This window comes from Misgurnus anguillicaudatus, chromosome 12, assembly GCF_027580225.2.
Source record: "Misgurnus anguillicaudatus chromosome 12, ASM2758022v2, whole genome shotgun sequence".
NCBI lineage: Eukaryota > Metazoa > Chordata > Actinopteri > Cypriniformes > Cobitidae > Misgurnus > Misgurnus anguillicaudatus.
The window spans coordinates 2,701,588-2,714,954 of NC_073348.2; positions in this window are offsets into that span (position 1 = coordinate 2,701,588).

The following is a 13,367-nucleotide window of genomic DNA, read 5'->3' on the forward strand; positions in this document are numbered from 1 at the left end:
CTAGCATGGTCAAACTTATAAAGCAGGAAGGCTCCGATGTTTTGAAGATCGATAAAGGTGTAAAAGACCACTGGAGATTGACTTGGCTTAGCGAAATGATGAAGATTGGCAAGCCTTTCAGTTCGGGGGCTAAGAAACCCAAACAGCCAGGTAACTTGCGTGTCTCCACAGTATGACTACATTAGGGGTCCTGTATTTTGGGGCTAAATGATTAGCCGCTGATACAATGGGTATGTTAAACTCGTGGGTAAACTTCATGTGGCGCAACAAGAACCAAGAGGCAGATGACATCCAAATCCTGTCAGAGAGATTGACGAGGAATCATATGAGGAGACTGCTTCCGAAATGCTCTTGCGGGACTTTGATGTCATCGACCCGTCGGTTCTTGCAGTTGCATTTGCGTGTGGTCACAAAACGTAACATTTGCCCATATATTTAAGCACCGCAGTTTAAAAACAAGTGATTTTAAGCCATTCAAACACAAACAACAGTGCTAAATGCGTCCGCTGTTTCTGTGTCAGAAGAGCACGCAAGCCGCACATTCGTTTCTCATTGAGCTTGTGTTGTATGTATTTTTGCTGCTTTATTGGCCTTAAATAACACATACCGGTATGCCTCAAAAATCCCATCTTTGCAAATATCCTCAAATAAACACGACCATTTATGTCTTAGGAGAAAGTAAACAGCAGAACCATTGCGCATAAAATAGCACATCAGCGCTGCCTCTATTGTAACATAATATTTTGTTGATAAAGGTAAAGTCATTCAATTTCGTTCACTATGGTTACAGACATCCTGTGCGATTTGTACACTACTTTAACTCGAGTTGCTCGTTCAGGGTTTATATTCATACATAACGTTTGTATAGCTGTGACTGTAAGCTGTTGTGTGAACAGAACAGACCCTGGATTATTCGTTTATGTGTACTGAATAATATGATATGAAAAGTTGTATTTGTTCACATTAGTAAATGCATTATGTAACATGAACAAACAATGAAAAATATAGAGTATATAAGCATTAATGAATTCTTGTTTATGTCATTACAGTAACTGATGGTTGTTCATGGTTCATTCACTAATGTTAACAGTTTCAACTTTGATTAAAAAAATATTTGTAAATGCTAAAATAAATACATTTACAATTAATAAATAATTAATAAAAGATTCATTAAAGGTGGTGATATTCATGTTTTCTTTTTATATAGTGAGTTATTTAGCTGTTTCGCCTTCGCATCTGAAATGCCCTGCAAACTACAGCTACATATATATGCCACAGGAGACTTTAATATGGAATTAATGTAAAAAAAATCTCCCCTTAAAATGTTATTGGTCTCGCCTAGGGATGCTCCGATCAATCGGCCGCCGATCGGTATCGGCCGATAATGGCATTAAATGACTCAATCGGTGCTCGCTAAATCTGCCGATCTCATAAACCGATCTTTCTGTTTACTTTTGTCATCAAAAGGATCCTGAATGCGGCTGCAATTAAAGACATTTTTACGTAGCGCGAGCATTTTTACAACCTGTAGCTCATGTGCAGCGTGCAGATTTGTATGTCTCTCTTTGCCTTTACAGAGATATGCGTATTTTCTACGCGCTCCGGTAAACAGCGCTCCGGTAAACAGCGCGAGGCGTCTTCACATCCCCATCAAACAGCGTATACAACACATATCTATCACGGACAATTGCATCCTCATGCCAAAAGTTTCTTATTTGCATGCGTCTTAAAGTTTTGAGCGTTTAAACTTTTATTTTCCTCACACCTGCTTGTCTGCGTTCAGCCGCCGCCCACACACACAGCAGCCTGTCATCAGTGCACGTGAACAGCGACCCCGTCAAGTCTTAAAGCTACAGTAACCTAATTCATCTCTCAATAAAATCACTCTCTGCTCTTCACTAAAGAACTGTTGTACTTCATACGAATGCGTGTATATTTAATTAATACAGTAAAGTCTGTGAAGTGTTTTATTTTCAGTACTTTTAGGAGACATAAGCCTTTTTAAAGCCATATAAAATTTCTCTTTGCAGAATAAATATTTGTTGTGCTTATTTATTTGAGTCTCTATTAAAACAATAATATACCTAATTACTGCAAGTAATATAACAAAGGCAACATCCGTGGTATTATTTTATTTAGAAAGATTGTAACAGTTACAGTCATCAAAGAGCTTGCATATCAGCTTTAAAAAAATCGGAATCGGTATCGGCCGATCACGAAGATTACAAATCGGTGATCGGTATCGGCTGCAAAAATCCTGATCGGAGCATCCCTAGTCTCGCCTACATAAAGTGTTAAAGGAATATGACTTGGCCTGAAAAACATTTCAGTCAGAAGAAATTTTTTTCACTTTAATCCATGTCTATTCTTTTTGTATGTTATATATGTCAAAATATGTGTAAATAATAGAAAGGTCACTGATTAACACTTGCAATTCAGTTTCGTGATGGTTTTAAAAAATATTCTAAAGGTATTAAAAAAGGTATTAAAAAGTTGTAAATTTAACTTAAGGATTGCTGTATATACCCTGAACCATTTATGTGTAAAAAACACCTAATTTATTTTTTTGCAATTTTCGGCCATTTCTGATGGAAATTTTAATATAACGCCAATAGAACTTTTTGTTCAGAAGGTAAGGTATTGTTCTTCCTATGGTGTTTTCGAGTCGATCGGAATAACGATCGCGGAGATATTCACGCGTGTTTTTTAAGGGGTATTTTGCTGCGGAGGGTTAACCATAAGGCGAATTCTGGCATGTTTGGTATCGTTGGACTCGGCAACTATTCAGAACTCCAAAGAAACAAGTCCCGTGAAAATACGTCAATTGGAGCCAAAGTTATAGGCGTTTAAAACATAAGTCTGACCACTACGTGGCACTGTGACGAAACTCTGCATGCACCCTTAGTTCCTGACTGGCATCACAAGTACCAAGTATCGTGTCAATAGGCTTAAGTTTGGCGAAGATACAGCCTCAAATCCGTTTTTTTGCATTCTACGTAAAATTCGTTGACACGGTTTACAGAAACTGATTGACGAATTGACATGAATTCTATACGTTTTTGCCGTGAGGGTCTGTAGATGCTACATACCGATTTTAGTGGAAATCGGGCAAAAGCTCTAGGACGAGTTGGCAAAAGTAGGTTTTACGAATAATTTAAAATGGCGGAAAAATTTTCATGACGGAAAATGACGTCATAGGGTCCAGTCAAATCGTCTTGAGCCAAGGAATCTGAGGAAATAAGAATTTCGTTTCTAGGACTTACGGAAGTTATAAGCAAAAAGGTAAGTGCAAATTTGGACTGTTGGTGGCGCTAGCAGGTTTGAGATAGACTCCAAGTTTGCTGTGAAAATTCTATAGACTGTCCTCTATCAGTGTGCCAAATTTCATAACTTTCCTACATACGGTTCAATGGGCTGCCATAGACCGCAATGGCGGAGGAAGAAGAATAATAATAAGAAAACTAACGTTTTCAAAAAGGGGTCTTCGCCCCTTCAGGGCTTGACCCCTAATTAATTAAAAGGTAAATAGGGGAGGGGAACAAGAATCTAAAATCCAACTCTCGGGGCCAGAGAGTGTCAATCCTGAGTCGCTCTTACTCCGTCACGGGGGTTCTCAGGTAGGTCTTCAGAACTTTTCGTGTTTTTCCCTCACGTGACCTCAACCAACTTATTCCATCTTGTCTGGGTTCTGTGTTGCAGAAGGACTTCCGGTGGAGCCGTACCTTCTTTCTGGATAAGAAGAAATATGGACTGTGAGTGACACTGACGAATTGGATGAGGTGAGTACCTTGTGCTGATGGTGCCGGGTTCCTGGGCCCAACTCTGGAAGCGCCTAGAAGATACACAGGTAAGTATTCGGAGAGCAACTGGGCCTAGTAGGATGAGCGTGCCGGTAAGTATGCGGACAAGTGTAATGGTTTCTTGGCCTTCGGTGTGTAGGTGAGTATGCAAAAGTGAATACACGGGATCTTGACTTGGTTCGTTTGGTGAGTATACAGAGTTGAAATACTGAATCTTGGCTGAAGAAGGACACACTGGATCTTTACTTTGGGCTTACAGGTGAGTATACAAATGGCTGAGACTGGATACAACTCACAGACCGTAGAAGAGGTGGACGACAGCTTTTGCCCTTTGAAGCTTGGGGGACTGGAGAGGATGAATTTGCCACGACACTGGTAACCTACCTCACCGGGACATGCTTCTCAATCAAGACCTCAACGCGGTCACTTCCAACCATAGGAAACACTCCCACGATGACACAGAGCTGTAGGCTCGGACCTGTAGGGCGGATAGCAGACAGACACACAGAATTCCTTCACAGATTTACTTGGCTTCAGTGAATATATGGGGAAAGATACACCACCTCTTGGCTTCGAACAAGGGCAGATGGAGGTAAGGGTCGGAGCTGCTGCTCGTTGGGCCTAACGCGGCCTTAGCTGTTGTCACCACAACGGGTAAGTTCAGGTAAGTTGTCACGCCAAGTATGTACCACAGGAATGGATCGAACGCTTCCCTCTCCTCTCTTCCAACCGACAGGACAAGAGATCTAGACAGGGGCAAACCTCTGAAATCACTCCACAAACAGGTGATCATACACAGAGGCCACACAGCTAGTTTTCCATGCAGCAGCCAATACCTCCCTCCGTAGACGTTCCCCACAATAATTCACACTGTTTGTTACTTGTTACCGTTCAGAAGTCACAAGCGGGCATGTATAGAAAAGTGGTCGTCCGCCAGCACCAGTGCACGTTCTCTCAAACAGGGTCTCCTTCCCGGCCTAGGGAGTGAACGCTAACAACAGGGACACGGCACAACACTGCAATTTTCAGGTGTACACACGTCAAAGAAAAGACTCACCTACTGCACTCCACACACTACAGTGAAATAGGGTCAGCACACTACGTTTGACCGGGGATTCGTCCTGGGTAATCGAAGTCACTGATACAGTGGATGTCCAGGTGTAAACGTCACAGCCACAACAATGTAACGTACTCCCTCCTTAGCTGGTTCCGGCTCGCCCACCAATCCTTTCCGCGGTGGGGCCGCTTACACACTAATCACAACTTACAAGAGGAGCACTGATATTTCACACTTGTAAGGAAAACACTGACACGATGGCAACTCAGCGTACTCACAGTTCCGTTGACACTAATTCTTCTCCCTTTCCTTCCAGATATTCAACGTAAACACAGCCGGCAGTACAATCTCCTCGTTCCTGCCTCCTTGCACTGTAGTTCCGGCAGTTCTTCAATGCATACGATCTCTTCACAAGAAGTAACAAATGTCAATACGACACTTCAATAAAGGTAATCCTTATACTCAAACCTGTGTGTGTTTTCATGCCCAATCCTCAAGTTCACTTCCCCAATCCTCAATATCCACAACACATCCGTCTCTCCAATCGCCTCAACCGCTCCGTTTCACCCGCAGCATCTGCTGGAATCAACTTCCTCTCCTGTATTTCTGATGCCCTATTTATACGCCTCCTCTTCATTGAATTGCCCAATCAATGATCGCCACACTCATCGGAACACCTGCTGTCAATAAAACCCAATTTTGGGTTGCCCGGAGTTCCCGGAAGTGACTGGTGTTTCAGAGATCGTCGTCCGGGCGGAACTAATCTCCACCACTTTAGGTTCCGCCATTCAAAAGTAACTCCGTGACATTGGGCCCTATTTTAGCGAAGCGCAAAGCGCAAGTGACTTTGTGGGCGGATCTTGGCCGCTGTTGCTATTTTCCCGGCGGGAGAAATAACTCTTGCGCCAGGCGCAAATCAATAAGGGGTTGGTCTGAAGTAGGTTCATTATTCATAGGTGTGGTTTGGGCGTAACGTCAAATAAACCAATCAGAACGCTATCCAACATTCCCTTTAAACGCAAGGGCGCAAGTTTCATGGTGGGTTGCTATTATTATGATCGATTTACCAGGAGCACGCCAGGAGCGGTTCACAGCCGAGGAGACCCACGTTTTTGTAAGAGCAGTCAAAGACAGAGAAGTTGTTTTGTATGGAGATAGGAGAAACCCGCCCAAATCAGCGTCGGTTAAACAGGCGTGAGAGGAAATAGCCACAATTGTCTCATCAGCTGAAATCCCCATTGTTGCGCCAAGCGCTACAATGATGTCAGGAGACGGGGGAATCCCAAGCTTGCCAGCATAAATCGGGCACACCGTGTAACGGGAGGTGGATCTGCCTCTACACATGACCTGACGCCAGCAGAGGACATTGCTGCGTCCACCCTCACCGCTGAAAGGGTTTGGGGGCTTTAAAATCGGAAACGCAAGCAAGGTCCAACCCCAAAGTACACTTGCAAATCAAGTTCATATACATTAAGGTTTCTTATGAATACATTTTAATTTTTATTTACATAAAATAAACGTAATACAGCCACACAACAAACTTATGAAAATACTTTAATCGTTATTTGCATGATAATTTTTTAATGCAGCCACACAATATATAAAAACTATCACCACAATGCTTACTACTATGATTTCCCTTATCTCATGCGTTAATATTTTTTATTGTAACAATTTATGATTTGCAAAAATAACTGTTGCATCTGTGTAGATTAGATAAGCAAAGTGTGTGCGCGTTGTGCACGCTATAAATTATGGTCAAGCATGCGCCCTTAAAATAGCATAATGAACCACGCGCAACGCGCCACTGACTTTAGACTAATTTTTTTGGTCAGTGGCGCAATTGTTTTTTGAAACTGCAAAACAGCATCAGAGATGGTTTGCACCGGAACATGCCTCCTTTTTTGCGCTGAACCGCCCAGGGAGCGCAAGTTCATTCCTTAGTTTGCCAACGTGCGTCTGTGGAGAGAAAAACCCGCTGTGCGCTGGTGCAAAATACGAATGATACATGCGTCACTGACAAAGTCAATTGCGCTGGCTGCAAGATAGGGCCCATTATCTTTAATCTTAATACAATCAGATAATGTTTAAATGTTTATCTTCATTATTTCATACATCGGAAATGCTAAGAGTATTAGCACTTTACAGTTGATGTCAAAGTGTACACTGTTTTAAAAAAAAAAGAGAGATCTATTGGCTTGATTCCCTCTCTGCATACATGTTTTACAATTTAAATGTTCAAAGTTAATGAGTTTGGGGGTTATGGTGGTTCTGTTTAAAGGGAGGGTTCAATGGTATTTCAAGCATTCTGACTTATTAACACAGTTATAGAGTTGTTTCCTCATCCTAAATGTAGGCAAAGTGTCAAAAAAGCAGTTGGATGTGTTACAGAGTATTTCTGTGCCGAATGCCAGGGTTTGTACAAGTTTCGGAAAGTTTTTTCGATTACAGGTCCAACTAATGTTTCAGGTGTTTTCTATACGTATCACTTCTTAAACCCCGCCCACCCGTCAATCAGCGGGAGACGCTAGAACTTACAAACATTCACATCATGCGACAGCTTTGTTTAACTCTTTCACCGCCACCATTTCTAAAAAAAGTTGCCAGCCAGTGCCAGCGTTTTTCATGATTTTCACCAAAGTTTAATGCCTTCCAGAAAATGTTCTTCTTTAAATATATAAACATACAATCTACCAAATGAAAGAACAGACCCTCTGCTTTCAAACAAAAAAACCCGTTTCATCCTACCTTTAGTGGTTCTTTTGTAATCAGCTTTTGAATATGGGTAGGTTTCTGCAAAAACACCACATTTTGAGCAAAAAGCAGAGAGAATTCAATTTTTGTAACGGACTTTTCATAGAGATCCCATTCAGAGCGATCTTTAAAACAAACACGGACATGCAGCCGCTTGCCATAGGGCAATACTTCCAGGTATAAAAGTTGCGGAAGGGCGCCACTTGGTGGATAATAGCGGTATTGCGGATAGACGGAAATACTCGTCATTGGCGGGGAAGCGTTTTCTCTTAATTGACGAGATATCTCGTCAATGGCGGGGGAAGAGTTAATTTCAAACCTCAACAATAGCACAAATGAAGAAGTGTGTTTTTGGATGTAAGGAGAAGACATCCAGCCTTATGGAAACAATGGATATAGTTTATTATCCGGGGTAGCAGCGGAGTTTTGCGTGTGTGTTTGATGTGCTGGATTTTCCCAACCGGGTCACGAGTTGCATGCTGTAAGTAAGACTTTGTTTATGTTTGAAATAGGTGCGTGCATATTATATAAATGACACGAACATGTAGTGAATTATAAGTTAAAACAGTGTTGTATAGTGTTGCATGACTTGTACTCGCTCCACCCGTGGTAGTAACTCCTCCTTCTTCATTTTTTCGTACGTTATCGGAAAGATTCGGTAAAGCTAATCTTTCTTTTATAAATCTGATTAAACTAAAGACTCTTGGGAGATATAAAGGATGTCATACTACTCTATAGGTACTCCAGATTAACATCAGAAATGCAAAAAATATATACAGTATATAATTTATTTATTTATTTAACTTTTTGGTTCATTTTTCTAGCTCTTGTTCATATTTAGCTGCCATTTAATATGTGCATCTGATGTGCAGTCAACTAGTTCTGTCTGACCGTAGGCCCTGTAAGAATATCAAAGCTTTTAAAATTGGTTAAACTTTGAGACCTGGCTTTGTCAGGTATCCATTAAAAGTTATCTTAACTCAACGTAATCTTTTTACCTAACTAATCTTTTCTTTTTTATGTTTATTTAAATATTAGACAACTAGCAAAACATTTCAATCCTGGGCAATGGAGGGAATACTGCTGTGATGACATTACAGTAAGCACCAGCCATCCTAAGGCCAACCAGCTTTTGGTGTTGTGCCTTTTATGTATGTATAAGTCATTTTTTTATCTCTCAGAACATTCCCAGACAACACTGTTCCAATAACTGTGGAGTGTTTGCACTGATGGTAAGTATGTGTTTTAAGTATTATACATGTCCTTCTAAAAATGTTTCAATGTTGTGTATCGTTGACTGGTGTTAATTAATACAAGCATTTGAATATACACTATGCTATTGTACAGTCATTACTGTCTGCTCACATGTGCTTCAATTTATATTGTAGTATGCACTCTATGTTGTTATGGAGAGGCGTTTTGATTTCAGTGAAGTAAGCCTTTATTTTTAAAGACATTTTATTTTGAATTCTTTAGTTAGCATAAGCTCATCAGTGCTCTGTTTTACAGTGTGATATGCCAACAATTAGAAGATGGTGGTGCATGTTTCTCCTGAGTTACTATCCTTTGAAGTAAATTAGATAATTATATTGTGTATAAAATGTTGCCAGCTTGTCTGTAAACATAAATGTAACAGTTTAACAGGTTTTAACTATGGAGACTGTAGTTCAAATACATTTGTTGGGTGTAATAATCTAAAACAGTGGATTTAGGGCCCTATTTTAGCGATCTAAGCGCAGTGTCTAAAGCGCACAGCGCAACGTCTAAATGGGTGTGTCCTAATCCACTTTTGCTAATTTAACGACGGGAAAAATGGTTTGTGCGCCGAGCGCATGGTCGAAAAGGGTTGGCCCTATTGTAATGAGAGTATTTTGGGCGTAACGTGCAATAAACCAATGAGAGTCTCAGCTCTCATCTCCTTTAAAAGCCTGTTGCGCTGGCGCGATGTCTAATCCCTATTTAGATGACGGACTTTGTAAACTGAAAAACTAAGCAGAGGAAGAAGATCCCCAGTTTAAGATTAATGTTAAATAATTGTGTTGTTTTTCACTGTATTGAAATTGTTATTTTTTATTAAAACCTTTAAAAATCGTTTTCTTTTAGTCATGGAAGTAAAAAAGTAGGCTTGTAATTGCCTTAAATGTAATCAGTGTTGGGTGTAACTAGTTACTAAGTAATTAGTTACTGTAATTTAATTACTTTTCCCTTGAAAAAGTAAAGTAAGGGATTACTCATATTTTTATTGTAATCTAATTACAGTTACTTCTGATGTAACTAAATACTTTGTATACTATAATATGATAGTGGATTCAACATGGTTTTAGTTTACAATTCTCACTATTAACTGGTTGATTATTAGCATTAATATTAATGAGATGTTGGCTGTTTATTAATCCTTAATAGCACATATTAATGACTGATTTTGCAAAACCTTATTCTACATCCTTAACCCTCCCAATTTCTACCAATACTTAAAATTAACAAATTCTTTAGTATTAATAAGCAGTAGTTGGAGAGAATTGGACCATAAAGTGGGACAAGAATAGTCGATGTACATTTATTATTTCTTTGAGCCATTTCAAGCCTATTCTTGTATCATATATTGAATAGGATTTAGAAAGTAATTAGTCATAAGTAATTAAATACTTTTTGGAGAAAGTAATTTGTAAAGTAATCTAATTACATGATTCAAGATGTAATTAGTAACTAGTAATTAATTACTTTTTTTGAGTAACTTACCCAACACTGAATGTAATGCTATCCAATATCACAAAAAAATTAAAAATACTTTATTTGTAACAAACAGGAGATAAAGAATTTACAAGCGGCTCTCCGCACGTTTGTTTCAGCACTTGGACAGCTTTTTTTTAAGCAAAGAGTTTTTTTTAAGCATTACTTAAAAATGTTTCTCATTTCACTATATCCACAGGTACAGAGTCATCATATACAATAAATCCGTGAGGCAGCATTTTAAAAAAACATTTAAAAACAGATGCATTTATTTAAAGCAAAGCATTTATTTACTTACCAGGCTACAGGTGAAGCAGCTCTTTGCGCCTTCTAACGTCTCATAATTAGTCCTCATTTATGTCCAAGAGACTCAATAATAATCTTTTATATTCAATCCTTTAATCATTCATATTTAAAAGCGTTTTTGTGCTGCTGCACATTCATGTAGTATGTGATAAGCAAACCCGCGTTGTCCTCCCGTTTATAGGCGCATATTACTAATGCGCTCTTTAAATAACAAAAAACATTGACTTTAGACTTTAGACCAGTTTTTTATTGGTCAATGGCGTAGTCTATTTTAGTTGCCTCAAAATAGCAATGCGCCAACAATGCGCCTGAACGCACCTCGTTTTCAGACCAGAACGCCCATGGGCGCAAAAGGGGGCACAAATGCATTTGCTATTTAAACAACGTGGCGCTAAATGTGAAAATTATAATTGCGCAGGGTGGAAACTAGCGAAAGACACTTGCGTCGCGCATTGCGCCGCATTGCGCCGGGTGTAAGATAAAGCCCTTAATCTTTATATATTAATCATTTGAAGGTCTGACGCTGAAAGAAAAGAACTCAGGAAGAAAGGGAGAGCAGAGAGAGCAGGTATGGCTTCCACTGTTATTCTTGTGGAACACCATTAATATTATTTTAAAAATGATGCTATTCATGTTTTTACTCTCTAATTTAGAGGCAGTGAAACCCAAATGCTTTGCTGCATACCTCAGTTGTAATGAGTGGTTATTTCAGTCAAAGTTGCTCTTCTATCAGCTTGAAACAGTCGGCCCACTGTCCTCTGACCTCTACAATCAACGAGACATTTTCGCCCTCAGGACTGCCGCATACTGGATGTTTTCCCTTTTTACACCATTCTTTGTAAACAAAATGATTGTGCATGAAAATCCCAGTATCTGAGCAGATTGTCAAATACTCATACTGGCCCGTCTGACACCAACAACCATGCCACGCTCAAAATTGCTTAAAGGGGACATTCCATGACTTTTTCCATGTTTAAGTGCTATAACCGGGTCCCCAGTGCTTCTACCAACCCAGAAAACATGAAAAATAGCAACCCTGTAACTTCGTTTTGGTAAGGCTCTCTCTGCAAGCATGTGAATATATAGGTCATTAGGATTTCGCTCCACCCATGACGTAGTAAGGGGATCTTATTATAATGATAGCGCCCCTTCATCTGCACTATCCAACCATGAAGCGGTCTCACGAGTGCAAGAAACAAAGAGAAAGAATGACTGACAGCACAATGCGTTTGTATTCCCTCAAACACAAACAGTAGCCTACAATCTTATAACTTGTAGTTTTAATGGTCTTTTTTAAAGGTTGAATTAACGTTCTAAAGCATGGGTCTTCAACCGGGGGTCCGCGGCCCCCAGGGGGTCCGCAAAGGAACTGCAGGGGGTCCGCCAAATGATGTTTGACCACAAGCTATTTTTTGCTAAAAACGTAAAATACCGTACATGTACAAAAAACGTTACATGTCCCCTTTAAATTGTGCACGTGCGTGACCGCGAATGCGCGCGTTTAGTTTAGCAAGCGGATCAAAATAAAATATCTGAGGATTTTAAATGTACACTTAGGAAGCAGCAGTAGCGGCAGAAAAGGCATCATAAAACAGGTAAATCTTATAGGCATGTGTGTCTTTCTTTCAGAAAGTTATTTTAGAATCAGTGCGACATTGTCTCATCTAAGTTATATTTCTGAACTTGGACGGCTGTTTCACGCGGTTCAGATTTAAAGCACTAATTCAACAGGTAAATGACACCACACCGCGTCTGCATTTTAAACTGTGACAAAACTATCGCTCGCATTTAAAAATGTATGAAACGCGCACCGTGATGGTGCTTTGTGCAAGATTCATAGTTAGGTTGAAATCCGCCTCTCAAAAAGTTGCCCCAAAGAGATGCGCGCGGACTCAATGCATGTTTTCTCCTGAGTCTGATATGAAGCTCTGCAGAAAATAAACCTGCATTACTCAAACTCGTGACAATGATGATACACGAGAAAGACAACAAACTTCTTAATTATTAAGTAGCACAACCTCTATCCGCACTAGAATAGAGAGTCTTTGTGCCATTCACCATGATCAGTCATCTTTATAAACTGAAAGCCCTTGTCCAATTCACAATAAAATGAAAATATATTACACTGCAAATACCTTAAAATAATATTATATTATTATTATTATTATATTCATATTATTATTATTATCATTATTATTATATTCATATAAAAACTAAATCTACTTTAACAAAAAAATTATACATGTACAACAATAGCATAATAGTGCCAATGTACTGTCTTAATATAGTATGGCTGTGTGACAATATGGTTTGTTTCTATTTATAAAACAGTTCCAGTCCTTGATTCTGATTGGTCAATAGTTGTACTTTACTCCACTTTGCGTTGTGCCTAATACGAAAAGGCAGCCTCTCGTACCTTACTGATTACTTAAATATATCAGGGCCTGTTTACACGATAACGCTCGAGGGTGAAAACGTAAAAATATTTTATCGGATGTGCCTTTCGTTTACACGGCGACGGCGTTTTGGGGGCTTAAAAACGCAAAAAAGTGAAACCACCCTTCAGAGTGGAAATCTTAAAAATTATAAACCTTCAAGTTGCCATAGTAGCTCTGATAAATATACAAGTCTTTCCAGCAGTTGTACGAATTATTCACAGCAAGTATTACTGATCAGAGAAGGCACATTAATTACCTCAGTGAAACTGTTGATGCCCCAAT